Source organism: Ochlerotatus camptorhynchus, unplaced genomic scaffold (genome assembly GCF_037179485.1).
Source record: "Ochlerotatus camptorhynchus isolate MF236.1 unplaced genomic scaffold, CSIRO-AGI_Acam_v1.1 ptg000082l, whole genome shotgun sequence".
Taxonomy (NCBI): Eukaryota; Metazoa; Arthropoda; class Insecta; order Diptera; family Culicidae; genus Ochlerotatus; species Ochlerotatus camptorhynchus.
This window is the reverse complement of record NW_027040572.1, coordinates 2006905-2020848: the sequence shown is the minus strand read 5'-3', so window position 1 is coordinate 2020848 and position 13944 is coordinate 2006905. Positions and strand designations below refer to the sequence as shown.

General features: G+C 38.5%; 1 protein-coding gene across 4 annotated transcripts in view; it reads right to left on the bottom strand.

Moving 5' to 3' along the window:
• Nucleotides 1–13944, bottom strand: part of MEP-1 — a 57279-nt gene that overhangs the window by 41749 nt on the left and 1586 nt on the right. The gene's annotated exons all lie outside the window — the stretch shown is intronic.

Below are 13944 nucleotides of genomic sequence, written 5' to 3'. Positions count from 1 at the left end.
CGGTGTGCGTGGGTGCGAATGTGTTGGTGGCATGGTCTACAAACAACTAATAGTTGATACAAGTGTGGACACTCAAGTGGACTTGGGATTGTCGGGGAACGGTAGTTTTTTCCTTTCAAAAACATTGAAATGTGCGCCTCACAAATGGTTATTATGGGCATCATTGAACATAATCAACAACAGCAGCATCAGCCAATTACCTATCACCCGGTGGGGTGGTTATGGAAAAAGTGGCAACGTGGCACTTTCCTGGGGACCTCAGGTTGACTGTTGTTTTCGGTTTCCAGGCTCTCTGATGGGATGTGGTCCGGTAGGCAGGGGATCGGGAGGGAGGGATGGGAATTAGTTTTTTTTATTTATAAGCAATTGGGTCGATAAATCTTTGTTGACGTGTTACATAATGGACATCGAGAGACACCTGGCAATAAATGGCACTTTGAGGTTCGGGATGCATACGGGAAAATCAAGTAGCCATAATTATCATCGCAAATCAATTGACTGTGGGTTATGTACTCTGCTCGGCTAGAGTTTACAATATTTTGTAATGATGTCTTCAACAAATTTGTTCACAATAATGAGAGTTACAACTTAAGGGACTACGGTTATTTATTTTTAATTTATAAACTGTCTAGGGGCAGTTCATAAAGTACGTAGACCGTTTTTTAGAGGATTTAGACACCCCCTCCCTTCTGTAGACAGTCGTCTTTACAATTTGTTTTATAAATTTGTATAAACCATAGACAATTGGTAAGCCTCTGAATTTTCAAAAATTATTGTTTTGCTGAAGATTAATCTGCTCAGGATCTATTAAGTTTAATGGGTGAAATAAAATAACGATGAAAATTTAATGCTTGCACGATAAAATGTATGTTATTCTTATACAGAAATCCTTAGTAAGAGCATTTGAAAATTCTCTGAGTAAGGATGAAATTCACTGAGAATTCCACGTTTTTCTTGTTCTTCCTTGTTGTTTCTTTGAAATGTCGTAGAACACATCAGAAATAATATGGGTGACTAGTAGCGACTAACAGTGATGCAGAGAATGTCAACGAGTTCACAAATAGGCCCGAAAATTGGACAGAAGGTTGAAGAAATATCAAAAGTTGGTGAGATCGTTTTTTTTTTAAATTTTTCATATTCATATTTATATTGTATCGACAGTGAACACGCATAAGGGCCTAACTGCGATGATCGATTCTCTTCATAAATTTTCTCAATAAATTGTTACAGCTAAGGGAAACAATTTTTTGAAATTTGTTCAATACAGTGCTGTAACAGGTTGTATTGCGTACTGGCTATAAAAAGCAACAACAAACGCATCGAGAATGTCAATCCAAGCGGGTTATCAACAAAAGAGTAAACCGTCGAAGAGAATCGATCATCGCGGTTACGCCCTTATGCATGCTCACTGTCGATATATACAAAACAAGGCTGGGATTGGGAGGGACCATCAGGGCACCCGATTGAAGCGATTTAGACGGGGTGAGTGGGAATGCCAACTCTCTGTTGATACATTTCGTGGATAAAGGGCGGGCTCTTCTCCCCGCTCGTTGGGGCATCTTCCTGTTTGGGGGCTCGTCTTTTCAACCAATCGTACGATCATGTTGCTGGAAGGAAATACTTTACTGTCCCGTTTGCCTATCGATCTACCCAATCCATTTTTGGCCCTTCATACAGCGACAGTTGAGGACAATCAGAGGTTAATAAGCTTGATCAAGGCAAACAGAGAAGAGAGCCCACTGCTATCGGACTTAGTTTCCGTGCTACAATGGGTGGTAGACCACTATCATTCTCATGCAATATTTTTTCTTGTTCTTCCTGACATGAAACGGAATAATTGTTGGCGATTTGAGTTCAATTTATTCTTTTATTATTTGCTAGTTATTCTCTTTTCAAACCAGGCAATTTTCTTCGAAAGTGTTGAGAAATAATTTTCCGGAATTCGGCATAATGATCTTTTTCTTATTCGCATTTCAAACTTATTTCTTATTGCTATTAGCTTGTTGCGTGCTCTCAACTTAGTGTTCTTGGTGCACTTCTAGAAATTATTAATTGAGAGCTTTCGATTATAATTGTATAATTTGTGTAATTGTGTGGTCAACTGGTTCCGGAGATATGGCCGGAACATGTTCCGGTAAATACGGGTCTTGAGTTAACCGACCTGAATCGTGTTAAAACCATCATGTGATACATCAAAACACGTTAGAATTCAAAAAGAAGACCAATGGTGGTTATATTGAGCGTGTAGGAATGTATTGAACACATCCGGACATGTTCCGTGTACCCCAGGGGAAGTGGCAAATTTCTGACTTGAACCAAAACCCTTCATGCGACACCTCAAATCACATGAGAATCCCAAAACAAGTGCAATGGTGGTTATATCAAGAGCCTAGCATCACAGTAGACACATCTGAACATGTTCCGGGTAAACATGATATCAATACTTAAGAAGGATCAGATTTCACCATAGGTGGATTATTTCAGGTTTTTTTCTAGTCTGGAAGTGCTCTAATAAACTAAATCTTAAGGTGCCTGGCAGAGAGAAAGCTGACGACCGAGCTAGCCAGCTTCTGTTAGGGACCAAAGAGTCTATGACATGTTTTCGAGATTTGTGACAAACAAAACTCTTCGAGATAGGGCTTAGATCTAATTTTGGGCCTACTAAGCACAACCCGCTCTATTTTTTGAGTGGATTGTTTTTCACAAAATGGAATGTTTTTGCTGCAGATGACTTCTAATTAAATTTATTTACCTTTCCGTACGTACCGCAAGATTTGCTAAAGAGAAACAAATTGTTGAGATATTGTTAAAAATCTAACACTGCGTCTTGACGCCAAACTCGGCCTACGGATTCTAAATTAGGCCTAATGCATTGAAACGCCATTGAATTCACTTCGGCCTATCGGATGAAGATAAAAATTGATTCGGTCGGAACGCTTCTTTAGTTTTTGAGAAAAATGGGCATACACATTCAAATCACGCGTTCTCATTGACTTCGTTCGGTAGCCTTTGAACTAAAGTATCGTACCAAACGCATAATTGACTTGTTAACTCTGAAACAATGGATTTATTTTATGTTTTCTGCTCGATATGCCCAAAATGGGCAATAAGGTTGAAGTAGTGCTATACCCTAATAGATTTAATTAAAAAAAAAACACAAAATTCATCAATTTGAAACTATAAGAATACTGAAAATGATGGCTTAAAAAAATCAAGATCCCAGTGTTTGTCCTGAAAGTTCTTTAAGGTTCTAAAAACTGAAAGATTTTGTTTAAAGAATTCTGCTGAGAGTAACAATTGTGCAGAGGATTTAAAAGGAAGTAAAGTTTTGATTAAAAAGAAACACTGAGGCGGTTTTCTAAATAGAACTTCTAAAAGAGTTCAAACCTGAATTTCGAGATAATTTTGAGATTAAGTCTTAAAAAGATCCACTCCTTAGGACCCTGAGGATTAGGAAGTCCTGAGATTAATTCCAAGACATCTATGTGGAGAAAAAGGAAGTTCTTATTTGAATTCCTAGGTGATTCTGAGGAGAATTTTATGGGAATCGCGAGGAATTGGTGAATTATAAGAAGCATTCCAAGAAATCTGATCACGGTTCAAAAATAATTATATGCAGAATTTAAATGGTTGAGGATAATTTAATGGGAATACTGAGGAAGATTCAGAAAAGAACTTCAAAAGAATTCCGAGCATAATGTCATCGGAATCATATTTCGATACAGTGAACTCTCTACAACTCGATCGATATTGAAAGAACCATCAATTTATAGAACAACAATCCCATACGAAATCATCATGGCACAAGCCATGAAATTATTTTTTACTATGGTTGTATAGCTCGATATCTAGTAAGTAGAACGAGTTGTGGAAAGTTTATTAAATGTATTTTTTTTTTGGTTTTGGAACATGCATATTTCCTAGAAATTTTAAATTTGAACCAGTTCTGGATTTAAACGCTATAATACTTCAAGAAATTTTCAAGAATCTGGAGTGAAATTCCGTGCACAGTTTTGAAGGCTCGTGGAATTTCATTACAATTTCTAAGAACCTCATTCCAAGGGAGTTCTGGGGAAAAAAAATCTTTCAGAAAAACATCAAATGTAATCTGCTTTCAAGGTAGTTCTGAGGAATTGTAGATGTCATGTGAAGCCTGATAGTTTTGAATAGAATTTCAAGAAACCCTGAAATGAATTAAAAGTAAATTTCTGAGGAACTTCAGAGGAAAATTCCTAGGGCATTCTGATGATAATTTGCGGGAGAAAACGAATCCGGAGCATAAGTTCTTGGATTTTTTTTTAAATACAAAAAGTAGCATTACAATTAAATCTGAGAATAACTCCAGAATATCTTCAAAGGAATTCGGAAAATAAACTCAGGAGAGTTTGCCAAACAAATTATGCGAAGAAATCTAAGAAGAAATGCCAATGAATTCTTAGGAGACTTTCAATGTAAGTATAATTCCAAGGGAAGGAGTGAGATTCAAAAGGAAATACGAAATGAATTCAATGAATATTCGGAGAATCTTTCCAAAGGGTTTCTTATTGCGAAGAATTTCAAGATTATTCCGAGGAAAACTAAAAGAAAATTGAATTCGGAGGATAGCTTCATCGAAGTTTTGAGGAATATTTCGATGGAAATCTCCGTTGAATATGGAAATTGTTGTACTGCGCTGAATTTAATTGAACCGTCCTAAAAATGTTTAAGTTTCACTTATGTGAAGATCTCAACTAACTTTTCAACGTCTCTCAAGTTATATGAAAATCTGGGAACTGCTTTAAATTTCTCACTAATTTTCTGAAACTAATGGAACTGACCTCCCCCTGAAATTACTCCAACTGTCGGAGCTTACCAAACTTTTTTCAAATACTTCCGCATGTTGTTAATGTCCATAAAAATTCATGAAATTCGCGCCTATGCTCCACAGATTTCTATTCGAAATGTTTCTGAAGACCTGTGTCCTTCTGTGAAGTTTTTTTTTGTGCTTCCGTAATTTTCATGGAATTAGAGCGAAATAATTAATATAGTTCTATGATTTTCGCAGAAGTTTTCAAGACTTTTCTGAAGTTCATGAAACTTCCCTTAAATTTTCGACACTAATTTAAAGCTTCTTCAATAGTCTAGACTTTCTTGATGTTATTAAAACTGCCAAAACGATTACTGAATTTCTTTAAAATAGACTGCCCTGAATTTATCAATATTTTTAAGAACCCGCAACTTTACTTAAAATAATTGATTTGCCTTGAAGTTTGGAAGATGGAACTTCAATGATGTTCTTCAAACAAAAATACTCTCACGTTTTCCAGATGTTCCTATACTTTTCATCCCGTTTCAAAAATTCTCTCGGAGCTTTGCTGAAGTTTACGGAAATTCCCCGAGTTTCTTGAAACTTCTTTAAGGTTTCTACAATTTCCTTTAAATTATTTGAACTGCCCTTTGATTCTCTGATAAGTCTTGATGTTCTCGAAGCTTCCTTATAGCTCTCAATTCTATTGAAGATCTCGATTCTGCTCGGAAATAAATGCAATTCTCGTAAACACCTTTAAATTTCCCTGAAATTATCTAGACTTCTGTGAAGTTACTGAAATATTTCTGAAGTTTTCATAAATTCTTTGAAGGTCTCTGTACTTCCCTGAAACTCTCGGAACATCTAAAGGGCTCGACTTTTTTTCAGCACATCATGGAACTATCCTGATTTTTTTTTCAAATTTTACGATTATAGCTCTTTGAACTGCTCCAAAAGTCTGGACTAAAGTTACGGGAACTGCTCTTAAGATCTGAATTTCCTCAAAGATCTCTAAATCTAGTTTTTCTGAAATGCTGAAAACTTCTTAAAAATTTGCACAATACCCCTCAAGTTTTCTATATTTCTCAAGTTCGCTGGACACCTGTGAAGTTCTCTGAAATTCTAGGAACTTCATAAAAGTTCCTGAAAATTTTCGGATGCTAATAGGACCGCTTTGAGGTTCTTAAAGCTTTCAGTAAGTTCCCTTGTGTTCCCGTAGTTTGTTTATGGCTGAAATTCTCAGCATTTCCTTTCATTCCTCAGACCTTCTCCAAAGTTCCTACAATTGTTGTTAAGTTAATGGGACTGCAATGAAGATCTCTAATCTTTCATAAAGCTAATTACGAACTTGAAATAAATCATTTATTTTTTACCTTAATGCTGGCACTTTGAAAATTTTCAATATCTTGAACTTGTACATGGAATACGAAATTTCAAGACCTTGAATATTTTTAGATCTTAGACTTACTCAAATTAAGTAAGTTTTGTTTAACTTTATTAAAATGAGAATTTAAGTAAGTGTTAAACTTCAACATTCAATGAATTGTCATGATGTCTTAAAAACGCTTGGGTTACTTGCTGTTGTTTTTGATCTACCAAAAAAATAGCTTTCTTATTATCAGCCTGGAATTTATCCGTTAAAGTTCTGGAAAAACCTGGAAAACTCAGGCAATTTTATTTCGAAAAATGAGTAGACACACTGTAGATAGAGAAAGGAGATTAAACGTCACAAAGCAAAGAGTGATCAATCTTGAAATCAATTCACGCTAAAAAAAAGTTGAAAATAGTGACTGATTACAAGAAAAAGTTACTTTAGTGACTTGGCATTGAAAAAGAAGACTTTTTGGTGACTGGCTTGAAAAAAGTAATGACTCGCTACCATTCTTGTGATTTTTGTTGAACACAGCTGGATCGAGCAGACGCACCAATCTACTCGTAGGTTAAATATGGTCAGACGTAATTAGGTGTAACATCTATCAAGAGACGCACATAATCCATTTGGGGGTTAAATTTTGCAACACATCTAACAACGTTTAGCGTCTACGCAAATGGATTCATATCAACCCTAAGGATCTCAGTTCAACTCAGCAATGTCCCAGTGGGAGCTGAATTTATCAAAATCATCGAAATACCCTTTTATTCGAGGAATTGTTGCTATACTTGCAAAAATGCAACATCGAGCATCGATCAACCACAAGTTCGCTACTCTATTTAAAATTTGAAAGATACAACCATCCTCGAACTACACCGAGTAATTAGATTGCTTGAAACTAGCGAAATCAGTCATGCTTGTTAATAAGTTTCTGCGGTTAAGAAATATTTCTCTGAATTTTAATGAAATTCCCAAAAAATAAATTCCCTGATTTAGTCGCCACCCTGTCGTAGGAGAGTTTTAAGGGAATCCCTAAGAGAATTTCAAATTAATTAGCAAGAGATTACCAAGAAAAGTTTTCCTTGATAGTTTGAAACTGTAATCATCAATCAAATAATCATGCACAATGTACATTACGACTGATGCAAAATTTGAAATTTTCGCTCCACAGTGTTCAAACGGCTTCAAATCGGGTCCTGATTAGCCTCCGAAAGTTTAAACTCATTTGATAAGAAACTGACTTGGCACAAACCATTTGAAGTTTATATGGAAATTACTATGGGAAAACAAAACTTTTTGTTCATTGTCTTCTAGCCTTTTTACATATTGTACTGTTAACAAATTCTATTGCTTTACTTATGGGAGTTTTTATCAGCTACAAGTTTACAGAAAATCGTTTTTCAGCCAAACGTCAAATTAAATAGTTATTAATTGTTTAAGAGATTGATAATCTTATGGCAAGATTAAGCAACTATATTGTGGGCAACACTTTTTTCTGCAATGTGACATAGTAGCTTAGATCTTTGTCCTCTATTCTTCGCGCCATAAACACCAATGTTGCCTGCTGAACAGTTGATTGAGCATAATCATAAGACATCAGTGACTTGAATCATTGATAATTTTTGTTCCTTACATTTGATCGAAAAGTGGTCTTCAACAAAGTTGTAGCTAATTTTTAACAAGCTCAGCTATCATTTTCTAAAGTAGAGTGAACTGGTGAGTTTTGAGATAGAAATCAACCGAAATTATGGTTTCTTCATAGTAATTCCCATATGAACTTCAAATGGTTTGTGCCAAGTCAGATTCTCACTAAATGAGTTCAAATTTTGGGAGGCTAATAAGGGCCCAATTTGGAACCGTTTGAGCACTGTGGAGCGGAAATTTCAAATTTTGCATCAGTCTAATGTACATCCATAAAAAAATACAATCTATAATTAATAAGGTGACCACATGTTGAAGGAATTGATTTTTTCCGATTTTCTAGGATACTTTTCTAATTCCAGGATATTATTCGATTTTCCCGGTCTGCTGGCCACGCTCAGACTTATTTGTTGCTATCCTCTACTAAGGAAATGATCAGCATAATTCTAAGTAAAATATTCGAGATATCGGACTTAAAATTTTAAATATTTACGATTTTAAATTTTAAATACGATTTAAGCTCACACTTTCAGGCGATCCCTAACAGAGAGTTCAGTTTCGAACCCCTTCGGATACGGTTGTGTTGTAAGTTTGCTCTCTGTTTTGTGCGTGCGTTCGCTTTCATAGTTTTCGGGTGCTTTTGCCTGATTAGCGCTGGCACTCTGCCTCACTGACGGTTATACGTGTGAGATTGGTGGTTTTTTCGCTTTCTGGGAATCGAGAAAGAAAACGTGATTCATCATGTTTGCAAGCATCAGAAGAGATGTCGCTATCTGTGGTGTTTGTTTTTTCGCTTGTGCTCCCGGCCCGGTCCAGAAATTTGTGGCATTGCGAGTGAAATCTTTATGGTTCCTCTACTAGAAGTGTTGAGTGTATCGTCAAATTTGAAAAATCAGTGAAATTCAATCGAAAAAATTGTGTGGTGGAAACTAGGGTGGAAATGATGACCATTTTGCTTTGGTTCCCATAAACTCATTTTCTTATCCATTTTGTGAAAAAATGTTTTGTGTTGGCGGTGATGTTGATGCGGACAAAATCGAAGCAATGAAAAGTGTATTTGTGGTGATGCATAACGAATGACTTCAAACATTTTGTATATCCAAATAAAACATATTACATACTAAATACGCACAGGGCATCGTGGGAGTCCCAGGAACCCGGTTTAACCTTTAGTTGGCGGCGCTGGCTCTTCTTGACCTTCTACCCCCTGAGTAGTAAGTGTGAATAAGGGCGTCTATATGATGTTTTGCTGTACCTGTTGTGGATAGCTAGTGCATCCTGTTCCCCTAACTTCTTGAGGACACCCTGTCTTGTCTCAAAAGTACTTCAACTAGTCTTCACAACATAAAGGGCACCAATATGGAGCATGAGATTTGATCAAATTATTATCAGGTTTGGTCTAGGTGTGGACGAGATGTATGGCTCGATTCACCAAGGACTTTCGATATCACGATGGGCATTGAAATAATCAATTGCCGTTTCTATATTTACCTTGAGAAGGACTTCGTTAGCAGTGACGTCTTCGGCAAACCACTTCCCTGTGCTCCTAGTATTTTCTGTGTGCAGAATCGATGTTTCAAATCCGGACAAATTCTACGATCTTTAGATTAAAGGCTTATTGTAGGCACTGGGTGATAAGTTGTTGGAAATAGGGGGCTGTTCATAAATTACATATACAATTTTTAGAGGTTTTATAAGCCCCCTCACCGCTTTCATCCTCCGGAGATAATCGTTCACATTTTGAAATTTGTTTTGATTCTAGACACTTATCAAACCCCTCTTAAAGTTTCTACGTGGTGTGTGTGTGGTGCGTGACAAAAAAAAATGCAGGATCGTTTTCTCGGCAACCACTGCACCAACTTGAACGCAATAAGCGCCAAATGTAAGGTACTGTGGCCCATTGATCTTTGGAATCGGTTCACTGGTTACGGATATACATATATCCGCGACATGTTCCGGTGAGCACGGTTCTCGAGAACAAAAATGACCAAGTCCCATACCCATCATGGTGATACACACAGAATTGTAATAGAGGTACTCAGGACCAAGTTGATCTCAACCATACCTGATCTGGGTAAACCCCACGGGGAGTGTTGGAAATCGTTTTGAAATCAAAATCCATAATGCGACATATCAAATCACATGAGTGTTCAAAACGCATTATCATGGGCGGTCATATTGTGAGGGTCCAGGAATTGGCCACATTTGGACCTGTTTGATATATCAAATTTTATATTTGTAATAAGGGTCAGCTCTCACCATAGGGCCATAAGTGGATGATGACTGAGGAACACGTAGTAAATCATTTATGTGTATGTATGGTAGTAGGGAATGCAACAATAGAAAAGGGCCCATCGGCATTTGTAAACAAACCGTTATAAAGCCCTTTTCTCACAAAGCAAAGGCCACCCACGCAAACCAACAACATTCGTGTAGGGGAAACTTTCCCCTACCCGATGATGCTGTTCGTTTGCCCGAGCGGCCTTCAATTTTTGAGAAAAGGCCTTTAGAACGGTTTGTTTACAAATGCTGATGGGCCCTTTCCAATTGTTACTCCAGAATTAAAAACGATCGATTAAGTTCTTCCAAGAATTCATGAAGGCAAAGGGCGGAAAATAAGAAGCGAAAGTAGAAAAAACTCAAACCATATCCTTTTGAGAAAGTACGATTTGATTTTTGACAAGATTGTTTGATGTTCTAAGATGTATGCTTCATATGATTAATAAACCACAGTAATTCGAATGAAGCAGCGATAGGTATTTTCATTCAATTGTAGTCCTAAGAAATGCAAAAGCAAATCAGATATAGTTTTCATCAAAACCATCAACTATCTAGCTATGCTGCGCTGGTGTTCAATACGAAGATGCGGACTCGGTACTTGCAATCAACCTGAGTAACGAAGTGAACGAACCGTTACGTAATCTATTGTTTACGTAAAAAATACACCTTCGATGCTTTCTTGGCCTCATTTACGATTCTACATGTATATCGATGCGAAAAACTAACCAAGCAATGTTCAATGTTCTGACAACGTTCGAGAACTGGACGTTCTGTGGTGAGCTCCAAATTCTTCAAGGCAACATTCAACCCCAGAAAAAGCTCCCACAAGTGACGGGGGTAGCTTTCAATTACGGTACATTGAAGCGCAGCACAATCTGATTCAAAGGTAAGTTCCTCCGAGTTATACCCCAGCGATCTCTTTCCCCTCAGCCGGCACCCCCTCCGGCCCGTTTGTCACCATCCCTGTTTCCACTGCTGCCGCCGCCGCCGCCGCTACCGCCAGCTGCTGCTTCTTCTGGAACACCTCATCGTTCAGTTTTCTGCCTTTTCATCGCTTTCGTTCACCCTCTCGCCCCGCTCCATCCTAGCTCCTGCCTGTGACCCTCCCCTACCCGTCAACGTCGTCGTCGTCATCGACAACGTCTGTGATACCCATCCATTGTGGATCGCCTGTTGTTGGCCCGATGGGTTGGTTGGATGGCTTGTGGTAGTGGTAGTAGTGGTGCTTCGAAACCTAACCTCAAAAGCAACAGCAGCACACAGTTCGTTCGGCTGTGTGGAGGAAAATTTTCACCAACTAGCGCTCAGCCCTCCGGAATTGGCTGCTCTTTGTGCGCTGATTCGTGCAGAGCGGGGCGCAATTGAAATCTTTGCGGGGATTTTCCAGACATTTTCGCACTGTCAGAAAAGATGTCCTGGAAGTGAAATTCGCGGTTTTCGATGCTGCGAAAGCCGATAGATGTAAACATTGCTTATTTACTACGGGAGGAAACCCCCGTGCTATGGGGTAGTTTTCTTGCTGGGGAAGATCATTGACGAAAAAAAAAACTCGAAAGGATGACTGGACTTTTCCTCGGTCACTTTTAGGGGACAGATTTGACCCGCTTTTCCGAAGATTCCCACGCAGCTGAGGTTAACGAACGGCGCTTCAAACAGCATGCACCAGCTAATCGTACGGGAAATATGTGATATTTGTATATAATCAGCTGTGAGCAGCATTTAAAAGTAAAACGCGAGAGTCAACAGCAACAGCAGCAGCAGCAGCCGCGGTTGAGACGAGCTTTGGTAGGAATGAAACACACGACTACCAACAGCTCGCCCAAGCAAGCCACAAACTTGTCCAAACGCACACCAGTTTTCGTTTGTTTTCGGTGCGATTCTGCCGGATATGCCGGGAATCCGGTGGTTCTGGACCGTTTTGGGATCTGGATGCAGATTAATTGCCCCCGGCCGCCATATTGAATTTATTAGGCGGAGACTCGTGGGGCCCCGGTGCAGAGCGCCGTTTTTAAAAACTTCACAACATACCGCCACCCCACCACCACACCCGCAGCCTACCCTACCCAACCCAGCCTCTGTGTGCCTGACGGATCCATCGTATTCCGCCTGCCTGTGTACAACAGCAGCAGCAGCAGTGCAGCAGTGCCCTTGTCCACCATGCCGCGCGCGTCGCCCGTTCGTTCATTCATTCGCACATGCTGGCTCGACAGTGTTGCCAAGGCCTAGGCCACAGGCTTTTACTACTTGGGCAAACAATTTAAAGTTATTTCTAAAGGTAGGCATAAGACATTATACGTTCGCGAACGCAAGGATATAGAGATCTTTGTAATCAACAGGTCCGCATCTTTGCATAAATGATGTTTAAATTAAGAAATCAACAGTTCATCAGATGATTATACTTCATATTCAAGGAGTATTGACTTGTTAAGTTAATTTTACATCTAAAAAAATGAAAACAGAAATGGGACGATCCTTTTAGTACGTTACACTCTAAGGGGGAAGGAAGATAAAGAATTCTGCGACAAGCATTGAAGAAGATAAAGGGAAAACATGAGGAAAGGGGAGAGTTGCCTTTTCATCCTAAATTTTGCGTGACGTTTTTAATGATGATTTACGTTTGTAGAATAAAAAATCATCGGTACACTCAACTTTCGCTAAGTCGAATATGTTCAATTGAAACGTATTTTAACGAAAAATTAGCTAACTGAAACAAGGTTCAGTTAAATAACGGCTTTAACGTTTTAATTTGATAATAATTGTTTGTTTTGAGAATGGTGCTCAGGTACATTGAAGTTAAGGCGACATCTCACAACCGATTTTATTCTGCCTTTCGTTAAAAAAAAAATCAAATGCAGAGATCTGCGAAATCGGTTGAAATTTAAGCTCAACATTGAAGTTGATTTCAATTCCTTCAAACCCAGCAGTGATGGAAAAGTTCATCAAAGTTCCCTATGACTCGCGAACTTTTCCCTTGGTGAACTTCGTGAAATATCGCGAACTTTTCCAACACTTAAACCCAGAGAACTGGCACTGGACTGACTGATCCGTATTTGTTATTAGTTGATCCATAATTGAGGGGTAACTGTTTAGTCGGTAGTTTCCCGGTGCCGGTGGTACAGTGGTAAGCGTGACTGCTTCCTCACCCCAATGGGTCTGGGTTCAATCCCAGCCGAGGTCGGTGGGATTTTTCTGAGGCATAAAAATCTCTGGTCCCGTCTTCCTTCGGAAGGGAAGTAAAGCCGTTGGTCCCGACCCATGTGTGTTGAATGGGTGCGATATACTGCGCAGGAATGGAAGCTGCCTTCCTGCACATTCGATTGCCGTCAATGGACGGCAATAGATGTCCATCGGTGATTGGCACTAGATTGCGGAACAGAGACCGACGTGAAATAAAGAAAGTCGGTAGATTCGAAATAGTCATCTTTTGGGTTGTTCATAAGCTACGAAGACACCATACATCGTTCTTTAACTGATGGATCGCTGTTTGAAGCATCGTTCGTTACTTTTTAATATGAAAAGCTAACGTTAAGTCCAATCGAATGTTCAGTAAATCCATTATTAAATGGATAGATTAATGCTATTATTCGACCAATATTTTTGAAGTTTCATCGTGAGAATACTAGCTATTTTAAGATGAAATTTACTAAAGATTTAATCGGATTTAACGACAGTATTCTATATTAAAAAGTAATTAACAATACTCCAAAGAGCGATACATCCCTGACTGGAAGATTAGTGTATTCTTCACATGTCATACATATATTTGGAATACAGAGCCTTTCTGTTTTTGGCTCACGACCTCATTAGTAATTTATTTCCTCTTGCTTTAAATTTTCTTATGAAATATCAAGCATCTCGAAACCTT